This window comes from Eucalyptus grandis, chromosome 11, assembly GCF_016545825.1.
Source record: "Eucalyptus grandis isolate ANBG69807.140 chromosome 11, ASM1654582v1, whole genome shotgun sequence".
In the NCBI taxonomy this organism is placed as follows: domain Eukaryota; kingdom Viridiplantae; phylum Streptophyta; class Magnoliopsida; order Myrtales; family Myrtaceae; genus Eucalyptus; species Eucalyptus grandis.
The window spans coordinates 2,004,212-2,018,596 of record NC_052622.1 but is presented as its reverse complement, the minus strand read 5'-3'; the positions used below and the strand labels follow the sequence as shown (position 1 = coordinate 2,018,596).

The 14,385-nt window shown below is 38.1% G+C and overlaps 1 pseudogene; it reads right to left on the bottom strand.

Moving 5' to 3' along the window:
• Positions 1-7,015: 7,015 nt before the first annotated feature.
• Positions 7,016-10,864, bottom strand: LOC120289552 (annotated as a pseudogene).
• Between the last annotated feature and the right edge of the window lie 3,521 nt (positions 10,865-14,385).

Genomic DNA, 14,385 nt, shown 5'->3' with positions numbered 1-14,385 from the left:
GCAAACGCTGTGAGCGATTGAGGCCATGAGAGTCACAACAAGCGTCATGAATGGCAAGTGAGGCAATAATTGTGAGAGCAAGGTGAGAAAGAGAGTTGTGAGACTCGAGTGAAGAAACTAGAAACGAGGCAAATGCAATTAGGATTTTGAACTTACATAAGAGAGAGCAACAAGTGTCGTGAGCAAGCGAGGCTATGAAAATAGTGACAAGCATTGTGACTTGTGAGTGAAGATGCAACCTGCAAGCATCGAAAGCAAGCCACAAGAGTCGATAGATACTGAGAGAGTGACTCGAGATAGAGATGAGGTGAGGGAATTGTAGAGGGAAGTAAGGTTATGACTATGAGGGAGGGCCAAAGGAGAGGCTATGATAGTAATGCCACGATAAAGGGCCAAAGGCAATTGAGAGTAAGATGAGGCGAGAGGGTTAAGAGGATCATGTAAAGAGGCGACCGAGAACAAGATGAAGTGAGAGAATAGGGAATAGGATTTTTTGTAAAAATAAAAAAATAATAATAATATATTTGCTGGTCCGATCTAGGTAGTTTGGTTGGGCTGTTCAACACCTAGAACCAAGATTTGTATTGGTACTCACCAGTTCCAATTTATTGGAATCATGAACCGAATCAATTTTCGGTTTTTTGGTACACCCTTAATTAGTGATGATGGTGGATTCAAAAAATTGCATGTAGGAGAAAGAGATCTAAGATTTCTACGGTACCTAACTTAGAGGAGAGAGATTTAAATATTTCTTTTATATGAAATTTCATGATATAGTGTACATTTGATGATGATGATGATGATGATGATGATGATGATGATGATGATGGTATGCATTAAGGGGCGAAGGCCCCTACTACGCACCCTTCCATCCATTTCAAAGATGATAATAATGATGATGGTCAATACATGCATTAGGGAGTGAAGGCCCCTGCTATGCATGTGACATCTTGAAAATTAAGTTCTGTTTTCAATTGAGTGAATTAGGCCTTTCATCAACGCACCTATAGTGCTATTCTCTGAGGTGATCACTCATGATATAACTAGACTATCTGGGGAAACTATTAAGGGATTTTAACACAATAGACTTGAGAATTCGATCAGGAATCGACTGCTCAACTGTGCTAATCTGCAACGGTCATTTCGATACAGTAAAAAATCTATCAGAGACTGGAGATAGGTCAATTCGACTGAGGTGTATGATCAAAGTGTAGGTGATTCCACCATATTCCAAAATTATCGTCGATCGATACAAGACCGATTTTTCTATCGTTTTGGTACCCTATGTCCATGACTGAAACCTCGAGATTTTTACGACTACCGAGAGTAATCAATGTATTAAAGAGGTACATTGTGGCTTAAAGAAAATCGACCATGGGTCAATTGCACTAAAAATTTCTAAAAGCTAAAATCGCATCAGATTAAAATTAACCGCGAATTTGAACCCGATTTCAAAAATTGAAAGTTTTGTCATGTGACGATTTATTTTAAGAGCGTTGACTCATCTTTTGAAGAATTTCAGAGAGTTCGGGATTTTTACGGAAAATCGATTTGGACGATTTGGAAAATAACGGAAATTCGGACGAGCCGAATTGAAGGAATTTTTGGCTTCCAAACCGAGCTATTTGGTGATGGGAACTTGTAGAAATTATGTGGGCTTTTTCTTCAACAAAATTGGACATCGAATTGAGGAATTGGGTGAAGAAATTGAAGTCTAAATTGTGAAATTCGGAGCTAGGATGAAGGCTGCATTTTTTATTTTATTTTTTTGCTTCAACTTGGATTAATTGTGGGATTTTATATGCTAGAAAGTATTGGGGGACATAGAAGATATGCATGTGGGCTTGTGGGGACCAAAGCAATGATGAAATGTGATATTTATATTTGACTTTTGGTCCCCCTTCACCAAGCTTCTCTCGTGCACTTCTTCCCCCCCCCCCCCCCGATCCCTTTGTTGCTGCTTCACTTTCATTTCTCTCCTTTGGCTTCTGTTTTGTTTCCATTTCCCATTCCCTTCGATCAGCCAACCCCATGCCTACTCCCCACCATCTTTTGTCATTTGGCCAAATTGTTGACCCCATCTTCAATGCCTGCAACATCCATCGAAGCAGCCCCAACTCCACCGAATTTCCCCTGCCATGCATCCACCACCACTTCTTCTCTGCCACCAATCAGTGCCAGCAACCATGAGCCTCTCTCCACCGAAGTCAAGCCCCACGATCGTCCCTTCTCTTCGTGCCGAAGCTGCCATGAAGATGCCAGCAACTCCTTCACATGTTCCTATGCGGTCAGCAATCACGAAGCCTCGTTGTAGCTCTCATTTTCAGTCAGCACGTCCGCAACACTCCACCGAGCCCAGCAGCCCAGAACTCAGCTCAACCGTGAGCTTTGCGAGGCCAATTCCGAACCAATTTAGATAAATAAATTAATTAAATACCAATAAATGCCATAATTGTAATTTTAGGCCGAAAAAGCCTAATTAATTACCAAAATGGGCCCGGAAAATTTACGAACCAATTTAGATAATTAATGCAACCTATCTAGTCTCTAATTAATCTAATCTAACAACCTAACATGCAAAAATTGGATAATTAAATCACTAATCTAATCTAACTAACTACCTAATCCTTAATTAACACACACCCGATATTATATAATTAAATACCCACACAGGGTTATTTTTATCGAGTATATTTTAACACGATGAAATTAGGCTAAGTTGGGTATTTAATTGAGGAATTGATGTGCAAAGAACAAGATCTTTGGCCAGGAGTAATTTTTCGTAGTTCAGCTTCAATGAGCAAGATTATAGCAGCTTTAGTGAGCAAATATTATCTAGCAATTTCGGTGAGCAATAATTGATATAGCAGCTTCGATGAGCGATAATACTTTAGTAGCTTCGGTGAGCAATATAGACATCAGCTTTAGTGAGCAATGATATATGGATATACCTATTAGCTTTGGTGAGCTAGACTATCTATTTCAGATTAGGTGAGCAGTGTTCGAATCGATAGAGTTATAGATGGTATTGGTGGTATGGAGTCGAATGAGTCGATTGATTGATGGTTGAATTGGATTAAAATGTTTGGATGATTACATGAATTGTACTGATTTGCAAGAAGGATCTGAGGCAAAGGTAAGTCATCTAATCTGTGCTTGTGCTTAGGTAGTCCTTGGGGCGTATTTCCTTCCTAGTCGGAGTTTAGGAGGTGAACTTGATGAGACATTATCTCGCTCCGTTGTGAGCTCAACATTTTCAGGTCCTTAGCCGGCAGTCGTGGAGGACCCAAAGCCCGGAGTCTGGGGAGGTGGAAATCGAAGGATTGGCGAACGTGTCTGACTAGTTAGTCATAGGATAGTTCTCTTTTTGTTGAGCCGGTCTTTTGTAGATAGCCTAGTATTGTATATAAACCTTGTGTGTTTATAAAAGGCTTGTTTTTTATGTGAATCGTTTTCTACTCTCCTATCCCAAGCTTTTGGTTGTTTCACTTTCGCATGCGTATTAAAATGAATGGGTTGGTGACGCGTCCTTGGACGTCGCATATTTATCGACCACCGAGGGATGGGCATGCGCTCGAAGGTCGTGGCGTGACAATGCACCCTTCCTTCTATTTCAAAGGAAGACTTAGGTTGGAGTGTCAAAGCTTAATCGGGAAAATCATCTTGTTTCCCCCTCATTTTGCTTTAATGGCGAAAAATTGTTTGGAATGCACATTGCACATTATTTGGATAAGTGCACTAGAAGTGCTAAAAGTTGTATACATCGCTCAATTTAGTGTCAAAAGTTTTCGTTGGGTCACTTAAGTACTAAATCATAGAAAGAATGATCACTTAAAGTACTAATGGTGAGAAATTCCGCCAAATTGATTACTTTTTATTTATAATTAAAATTATAATATGGCTTGGCAAATTTTAAAAACTCCAATCTATTGGCATACTTGGCACTAAAATAGTCATTTTTTAATGACGACTGGTATTAAAGTGGTTACTTTTAAACAAAATTTGGCACTTAAATTATCACTTTAAATAAAATTTGGTGCTAAAATAATCATTATTTACAACTTTCGGACGATGTCATTCATAGTTTATATGGTGACTGAGCATATTAGTGAGTCACATAGGACTAAGAAATTAATAAAATATAATCATATTAAATTTTTGATAACCCAAATCAAAGTTAGCAATTGAATGATTGGTTTTTCTAAAGTGGCATTTAAGTGATTCGAAAAAAAAAACTTTTGGTATTAAAGTGAGTATCGTACATAACTTTTAGCACTTTTAGTGTACTTATTCCGCGCATTACTATTACTTTTAGTTTAGCAATGGATTAGGCATTTGCATGATAATTTATATGCATCTTTTGTTTTTTTCTTATCAATTTTCATACTAATCAATATATAGAAAAAAAAAAGGCATAATGCTAAATGAAAGTTGTGTTTACTATATTTTGGTGGATTTATTTCAATGAATTGCAATGTGTAGTAAGAATTGGTCCATTACTTGAGGCATTTGAGGACATATCAAAATTTGCTTCAAAAGTAAAATTTTGAGTACACTAGGCCGACGAGGAAAAGTGCGGTCGCCTGAGGAGGTGGATCATTCGAGCATGTGGTATTACTATATGGGATGCATGAGTGATATAAATAGAGGGTTCTATCTTTTGACCCATAGATCCAATTCATCATAAATTAAATATGTATGATGCAAGGTTAACCTAGAGATAACATGGATAATCAAAGGCATGATGATTGAGTAATATGCGTTCAATCATCCACTAAGGTACTATTAGTTCCATTAGGACTTAATTACCACATAAATCTTACCTTAGTTTAGTTAGGATACCGAGGACATCAATGTCATACATCGAATTTTTAGCATAAAAGGGGATCATATTGCCATCCTTCCACGTAAAGGATGTAGCCTCAAACCACCAATATCCAAGTCCCTACAATAATGCTCTTACTCTAATGGCCACTAACGAGAACCGTGAAAAATACAAAAGATGAATGGAATGAGCAATCATAACCTAGTGAATTGTGTGTGTACCTTCTGAGCAGATTGAGTACCCACTATGCAATTTAGAAAACCATATTAAAACTCCTTTCAATTTCAAACTATAATTCATATAAAAGATAAGAATTGGTTATATTGCTTTAACATAACCCTATACATATTAGCAAAAACATTTGTTATATTAATATTATAAGGACAAACATCAATGATCAAGTCCATTAATCAATCTCAACAAAATACCATGCCAATAGACCATTTCATTGACTAATATCAAATCACATGTCAATGGTCCATCTATTGATCCCTATGCCCAAATAGCGACCATGGTCACGAATAACACCCTATCACAAAAAGACCAAGCTCCCGCCTTGACAAGGTCTCCACATATATTGTTAGTAACTAGCTCACAAAGATATTCTAAATTAGTATTCATACCCACAAGCCCTTCATTAGACTCATGATAATATTGACACCAACACCAATCTAGAACAACATTCTCCACAATCCACAAAGGCAAATCTAGAAAATATTTCATACGTCACAATGTGTTTCCAAAATCATTTCATAAACCAAGTTCATGAATCAACGTATATATACATAAAATCTTTTACGATAACTTTCCAAAAACATCTGGAAAACTATTCACAAATATCAAATCGTAGTAAATGCCTGATCCAAATTTTATGTAACAAACATGTTTATTCATAACTCATAATATATCAAATATTTTTCGCCTTTAAATCATAAGTTTAGAAATTCATAGAAAAGGTAGCACTACTCATCTAGGAACAAATCAAATAACACATAGTTAAGTGAGACTAGGATCTCGTAATCTTAACAATTAAACAAGAATCAATGTTAAAATTAAATAAAACTCTACCCCAACTATGAAACGGTTAAATTACATCTAAATACTAACAATACAACTTATACGTGTTAACAAATTGCTCAATCAAAGCGATTGCTCAAACTTAAATGCAACATGGAATTTACATGCATAACCCCAAAATTCTTACTCCAACCATACCGTTGCTTCGAAATGACTCCCACCAAACCCATGGCTCCACAATGCCATATACCACAAATTTCAAGAAATTCCAAAGCTTAACAACTCATGATTCGGGCTTTGCAGCTCAAAAATCCCAAAATTCCAAATTTAAGCCTTAAATTTGAAAACTACTCCAATTTGACAAACCAAGGGCATGAACAATTACCTGACGTTGCAAATCTGGGTGGAATCAACTTAGCAAGATGTTTTTTTCTCTCCTTCCTTTTTTATTCTTTCTATCTCGGTGAGCTCCCTATCCTGAGTGCCCCTTAATTGATGTTCACCTTCCCTTTTCTATTCACTTTTCAAACTTTCTCTCTGTTTTTTTCCCTTCTCCACCTTTGACTTTTCAAACCCATATTTTGTTGAAGATCACCGCCTCTCTCTCTCTTCTAGAGTTCTCTAGATCTCTCTCTAGAGTTCTCCATGTCTCTCTTTACTCCAGATTTCTCTATCTTTCTCCAGACAATTCCTCAGCCACAATTGTTGACAAATGGGTCAACAAGTTGCAATAAAATAATAATAAGTAGAAGAGATATTTGGAGAGGAGAGTCGGTGAATGTGCCGATTTTGCCTCCTATAAATAGGGGTTCTTGTCCCTTGAGTGTGTGTGGAATGTGTACGTAAAGTGTGTCGGGGTGTGTATGTGAGGTGTGTGGGTGTGTGTAGGGGTCTTGTGTAGTGTAAGTGTAGGGTGATAAGAAGTGAGTGGGTGTGTGCGTGTGGTTTGTGAAGTGAGTGAATGAGCAAGTACAATGAGTAGTTGTGAGAGTGTGATGGTATAGAGAGTTTGTAATATTATTTATATAAAATAAAGCAATTATTTTACTTGTACATTCATTTGCTTCTCAACATATTTTACATCAAGCCATGGAATATAGTTGAGTAGGTCACGAATTGTGTGCGTAGAAATCCTACTGAACCCTAAACCCCATCAATCTTTGAATCCATGCCTTAGTTGTAGTTGAAGATATTCTGCCCAGGAGACAACAACATTTTTGGATCAAACTGAGCTTTGCTCTCTTGAAATGCCCTCCATTTGGGACCAAAATGTTGCATCCATGCTCTTTCGGTGTTGTAATTTGGAAGGTACTGCTTGACCTTAATACCATTATCTTCACAAAAAAGGAGCACCTCCTTATTTTGAAGGTCGAACTCTTGCCAGTCTTCAAACCCACTTGAATGCAAGAATCCAACCGTATAAAAGACATCTTCATCTGGTATGACAGCAGACATTCTATCATCCCATCTGCAAAATAGATCAAAATATGATAAAGGGGCTAAGTTCATATAATAGAGTGTATAATCAAGCCACTAGATCTGATTTTAATCATTCAATGGACTATAACTTCCTAGTTTTTTGCACTTGATGCACTTGACGGATTTGACCGATTTTCATAAGAACTAATGACACGGTGGATAGGTGGCCAATTTTCTGAATGTCACATCATTGCCATGTTGGCAACACATTAACAATTTCGTAGAGAAATCAGTCTAGTTTTGATCAAAGTGCATCAATTACAAGAAAATGAACGTTTAGTGAATAACTTGATCAAAATCAAAGTTCAGTGACCATAACTCATTAACCTTTAGTGACAACCAACGAAACATATGCCCTAAATGAAAGTGGTGGCTAGCAAGAATACGTACTTGTCATTGTTCATAGGGTAAACGAGGACAAGTCCAGTTTTTATGTTCTTTCTGAGAACAATGCTCTTGAAAACGCCTGTGTGGAAATCGGCAATGCGAGATTTTGGCACAAATAGGTTGAGCCACGGATGAGGAACGTTCCAGAGCCCCTGTTCTTGGAGCATTAGCTCTTCAACTCGCACTCTATTCAAGAATTCTACGTAGCCGACATCCTTCTGGAACAGGAACTCGGGGCCATGGCTCAAATCTTTCAATATCATCTCCAGGTCCTAACATTAACGAGATAACAGCAAACTAAGTTAAAAGAAAAGAGATAAGATGTTTCCTATGGAGCAGAGCAGAAGCTAATGTAAGGTTTATATGGTCAAACATGACTATACTATATTAGTGTGTGCGTATGTGCGAGAGAGAGAGAGAGAGAGAGAGAGAGAGAGAGAGAGAGGTACTCCAAAACCCTTGTCCGACATAAGTACAATTAGTTCAAAATATGACCTGGGAATTTCCCCCCCTCAAAGATAGTTCGATATAGATGAACAAGTACCTTGTCTATTGCACTTTGAGTGCGTTCATCATAGAACTTTGCTACTTCGATACAGTAGAGGAGCTCGTGTTCGGTCACTAGGGACATCAGCCGCGGGCGGTCCGAGAGAGAGAAGAAAGATAGCCAACTGTCTGAATTTTGGCGCATGAAAAGTTGACCTTCTACGTAATCCAGGGATTCATCTTGGTCCCTTTCATGGCGTGATATCAACCAATTGAAAGAATTTGGTCCGTCGAAAAAGGAGTAATTTGATACTTAAGATTAATTTGTTTCATGAAAAATGTGAAATTGGATTAATACTATAAAAAACCATAAACTAGGACGGGTAAAACCCCAAACGCTCAATAATTTTTTTAAAAAATGTTTTTTAGAAAGCTATTTTCTAAGAAAATAACACTATTTTCTATAGAATAAGTGTTCAGGCATTGGCTACATACTCTCTTTTAAAATTTGAAAATGAACTAATAAATTTTTTTAGCCATTTGGTATGGAACCTTTTTCTTCATGTAGTCCTTTCAATTTTTTTATTATTTTAGCTTTTTTAAAATCAATTTTTAATCTAATTTTTTTTTTTTTTCATTTTTCTTCTTCTTTCCTTAATCAATTGTCTATCGGCAACTGACCATAGGTGAGCTTGAGCCTTGCCATAGGCCAGCGAGGCTCAAGCTCACCTAACTAGCCTCAAGTGAACTCGAGTCTCACTAGATTTGACAAGCTAGGTAGCATTCAAGCCTCCCTTGAGGTCAAGCCCTGCCTAGCTTGCCAACCTATGGCAAGGCTTAAGCTCGCCTATGGTTGATTGTCGGCCACCACCGTGGCGGGTGATCAATTGAGGAAGAAGAAAAATAAAAAGAAAAAATAAAAACTTGATTTTAAAACAAATTAAAAAAAAAAAAAAAAAAGTAAAGTAAAGGGTGTTTGGTGAAAAAAGTATATGGAAAATGTTTTCCCTTATTTGAGAAGTAGAAAATATTTCCTTCTATTTTAGAAAAAGAATTTTCCATTGTTGTAAAATTTTTTTTTCCTAATCAATCCATTCTTCATGAACCAAACATCGAAAAGTTTAGAAAATATTTTCCTGAAAGTCATTTTCCGTAAAACAAACAAATCCTTAGAACATGAAAGAATTTTATGTATTAAAATATAGTCGTCACTTATTCCAATCTTGATATATATCGCAATGTGTTACAAATTCCTAGCTCCATTGTAACACACTAATTATTTTTTAATGATAGTCCTATGCGGTAACAATATAAATAGTAGACATAAGATACCTTTTCGCCGAGGTCATCGCTGCCGTTTTTCCATGTGTACATACATGCATCAACTAAAAAATTTGGTAGTCGGCTAGAGTAATTTTTTGTCGTATAGATTAAAAACTAAACACAACGTTCGTTCTTCAAAGATTAATTTGGACGTATCACTTCACCCCGTTGACTTATCCGGTCAACGCAATCTTTCAATTTCAAGTCTTCAGACTGCCATGAAACAAATCTGGAACATGGGCCGGTTGACGTCAACTTCTTGATGTGACACTCAAAGCACGTAGTTTTTTTTTTTTTTTTTTTTTTACCCGGGAACCACCGTAAAACCGGCTGTCGGCGATGTAAACTCGGGAGCATTAGCGCAGGGACCCACCTCTCATGGCACCCTACTTAAGTCACGCAATAGGGGTGTGAAGTTTCAAACCTCTACCCTCCCGGATGAGGGGTCGAAGCTCGAACCAACTCGTTCACCGCGGCTTAGGAGTTTTTAAGAGGAAAAAAAAAAGATTATGAGAGCGAATTCTTAAAATGCATGTGTTGAGCCTCAATGTTAAATGAGACATATGGTAATCAATTAACTTATGGAATGAAATGAATGATTAATTCATCGAATGTATTTAACAGATCTGCTTTTGTTGTTTTCTATTCATGACTTGTCGCATATCATTATCTGCCGAGATGATAGGCTCATTGACATCATAACCCTAGTTCAATTAGTTTGTAATCAAAATACGGAAGAGGAGGGTGATTCCATACCCGTAATGACATCCATTTCGTAGACGTTGCTGATCTGAGGATCATATCGAAATGTTTCCCCGCTAATGCCTGCATTAGATAGCGTGCCACCCACAGTCAGGTACAAAAATCTGTCCAAGAAACCGGGGCAACACCGTGTTTCAGCGTCTCCTCCAACACATCGATCCAAAGTTGCTGGCCTCCAACATCGGCATAGTGGCCGAGCGACCGGCTCCATGACACAGTGGTCCCGTGCCGCTTGTTACCAAGAGACGTCATGTCCACGACGACCCCATTGCAAGCCATAGCTTGTCCCCGGACGGAGTGGCCACATCCTCTGGCTGAGATGGTGAGAGGAATAGAGGATTCATTGAATGCGAATGCCACGAGAGTCGCAATGTCTTCGGGGTAAGATGGGCGAAGGATTGCTGCGGGAATTTCTCGAACAATGAGGCCAAAGTCAACAGAGGCCTCGCGGATGGATTCAGGATCGACGTGGAGGTTGCCGGCGATGGGGAGAGAAAGGAGCTCGTGGTATTGTGAATCGGTCACAAGCTTGGATTGCCACAACATTGAGACCAATGCGCTCATCATGACGAGTGTTATCGTCATGCATTGTGAGGACATTGGATGGTTTGTTGCCTTTTTAACGTCGGAGGGACAAAGAGATGATAAGCAAGTTTGTGTGCGTTGGTGTTTTTGGCGGAGTTGAGAGGGAGAGCTCACAAGGGTCTCATATATAAACACGCATACAGGGACACGGTGGCGCAGCCACTCCCTCTTATAAAGAAAAAGTACTGTACGCAACGTGCGAGGAAATATTTGATAGGATTCTTGGCTTTGATTTGCAGAGATTTCGACATCATTAGTCAGCAATTTGACTTATATCTTATTTCTCTGTAAGGCAGTTCACACTTTGAACCCTAGCAAGGCCCTTAATTTCAGAAGCCTTAATGTCCTTCACGGCCATCTATAGGAAACTTCTTGCATCTTTCTTGCAGACCTGAGGACGTTCGTTGAGTTCAAAGAGATCTCAAATTCATCTTTAGGATATTAATCGTGCCTGATTTATGGAGATTCCAATATCACCTAGTCGATCAATTGTCTCTATTCTATTTCTTTCTATCTTCTAGAATGGGTGCCAAAGCAAAGGAAATGTGAACCCTAGAATACCGTGTACTCTTTGGGATTGTGTTTATGAGAATCACCTAATCTTTATAACCCCATGAAGAAACAAGTCAATTATTAATATAGAAAATGTACATCATCTAACGTTATGGAAACACATTTTGTAGAAACCTTCATTTGCAACAGGAAAAATCAGTTGGAGGACCTTATACTTCTCGAATAAAAAAACAAGAGAGAGCTCAAGCTTTAAAATTAAGCTTAAGTGCATCGTTTCGAGCATCAAGGCCTTCAATTTTAGTGTGAGTGAAGTCTAGGTAGAGCAAGTCTCTCATGATTCTACTGTATGAACTCACCTCGTCCAACGATGCATGTGAATTGGGCTCAGATGCACCATGCAAGAATGTTTCGTCAAGATGGTTGTCTAGTCGGTTGGCTCAACTCGAGTGGACCACACCATGATTCATTAGTGTTCTAATTGTTTTTCAAGTCCAAATTGTAATAGTTTAATTTAAAGCAGGAATCTAAACAACATGCGATTGTATTCGACCAATTCTATTATTTAATATGCAACTAATACATCTATATACGCACCCAAAGGGGCCTGCTGTATTTCTGTCGGTATCGTTGATGTTTAAGTAGCAAACATGAATTATGACATATTTTATCCAAATGAGGATTACAGGCCAGAAAATTTATGTTGATTGTCTTTCCTTGAATTACTTAATATTCCGAACAGATTTATGATCTATACTTTACGTTTGTCGTAGCTTGTATTTTTAATTTTTTTTTATTCCTAATTGTTTGACTCCAAATCTGTCGTTCAAATACTTTAGTCTGGCCAAACCCTAGAAGTTAGCGGGGTTATATATATGTGTACTTAGAAAAGTTCTAACTACTGCTAACTCGTCTTCTCCAATTAAAACTTTGCATTGACCATGAATTACGCGTTAGTGGCCAAAAGACTTTTCCAATCTAAAGAGGATTCTTTATTTTAATAGCCCAAATCTAGAAAGAAGATGAGGTGCATGAATATGTGGGCAAAGATCTCGGATTGCAGAGCAAATCTTGCCGTTTGGTTGTGAAAACGACGTCGGATTCGAGAAGATCACCGTTGTATCTACTTTTAAGGATTTTTGTCAAAGATCAAAGACGCGCAACGAGAGTGCATTGGAGTGGATCAAGGAATAGCCGACCATCTTTTTTAGATTCACGACTTTGACTTTCCGCCTTCACATTTAAAACGTTTGGCAAATCGTGTTTATAAGGTTTCGGAAGATTCCTCGACAAGTACCCTAGATTCTTCCTTCAACACACGTAGATTATTTCAAACATTGCTCGAACGATTGATCGTGATCTGACGGGCCCGGCTTTGGGGGAATACCTTGTAGCGTTCAAATTGCAGTTCAGGCATAATAGGAAAAGGACATCAACCGTTGGAAAATCTGCTGATATTCTTGGGTCAGATCGATTAAGATCAGAATGAGCTAAACATCAACCGGATACCCAGGAGATCCGATTCGGTTTGCAAGATTTTTATGATGCATCATCAAAGTGTGGTCTTCAAATTTAAGTGTTGTACTGGCGGGAGGGAACATCAACAATATTTTCTTCAGGATCTTGTCCGTGTAGTCTAACTTGAGGGCCAAGTGATGACAAAACTTTAGATTATCCTGGATCACGGGGAAAATGTTTAGAAAGTTCTAAACCTATTGTATTTTTGTCCATTCAGTCATAAACTTTTTAATTTTGTCAATTTAATCTCGAACATTTTTAGTTTTCGCCAATTGAGTCCATTTGGCCAATTTTAGCCAATAATCGCTTTTAGTCAAAAATCGTTAATGTAGACACTAGCCATCCTATATGGCATGATTGATGCTGACGTGCATAATTTTTAATAATATTTAATTTTTTCCCATTTTTAATTTGTTTGAATTTTTATTTTCATTTTCCTTTGATTTTTTTTCTTTTTTGGGGGGTGCTTTTTTCTATGCCAACGAGGGTCACCAATGACCCTCATGTGACCACGAAGGCCTCATCTACGGTCAACAAGGCCACAAAGGCCCTGGGAAAGACCAACATAGCCCCGCCACCCACAAGCGCGAAGAGCGCGTATGTCATCACAGACCACCAGCTAATTTTAGCCATGTTTGCAGCTTTATTAGTTGAGATTATAAATATGGAGAAGCTGATAAAGTTTTTTTCTGTTTTTCTTAGTTATTAACATGCACAACTTGAGAGATTTCAATTTTAGGGTGCTAAATTGATCTAGTTTAGACTCGAGCCCTTGGGCTGCCTCCCTCATGAGCAAGGGACATTGATGACTATTGTTAGCACAAAAAATAAAAGCATAGAAAAAAAAAAAAACACAAACGAAAATTAAATTAAAAATTTTAAAATTATGAAAAATAATAAATTATTATAAAAAAATTATCCACGTTTAAAAGTGCAATAGATTGAGAATGTAATTGACAATATCCTGGGAATATTATAAGATTCTCCATGTTCCTCAACAGCTTCGGCATTGGAGATGTCGGTCGTGTCTCCCCTAGACAAAGGCCCGCCATCCCCTCCAAGTTGATAATCTCTTTCGTCAAGGACGAGAGGCTAGAGGGTTATCCTTTCCGCACATTGCCCTTTCCACTCCTTTTAGTTTGGTTTGTAGAACTTGCTGAGCAGCTTCATCATCTCCACGTCCCACATGAATAATTTCATCTTGTTGATTCACCCACCCCTGAGGAGTAATCCTGATGGCCATTTTCTTGAGGGTCTATTTGCCAATTTCTACATTGGCCAACTTATCGGCCTTGAGAGCATCAATGATAATGATGCATTTTGCTCGCAGAATGAGAGTGATCAAGGCTCCATAAGTCAACTTGTCAGTCTTCCTTCGGGCAACGGGAGCCATGTGCAAGATTATCATATGAGCTAGCGAAAAATTTGTTCCGTTTAAAATGGCGTAGATGATTTGCGTTTCATAGTGAGAGATGTCATTGGTTGAGCTAGAC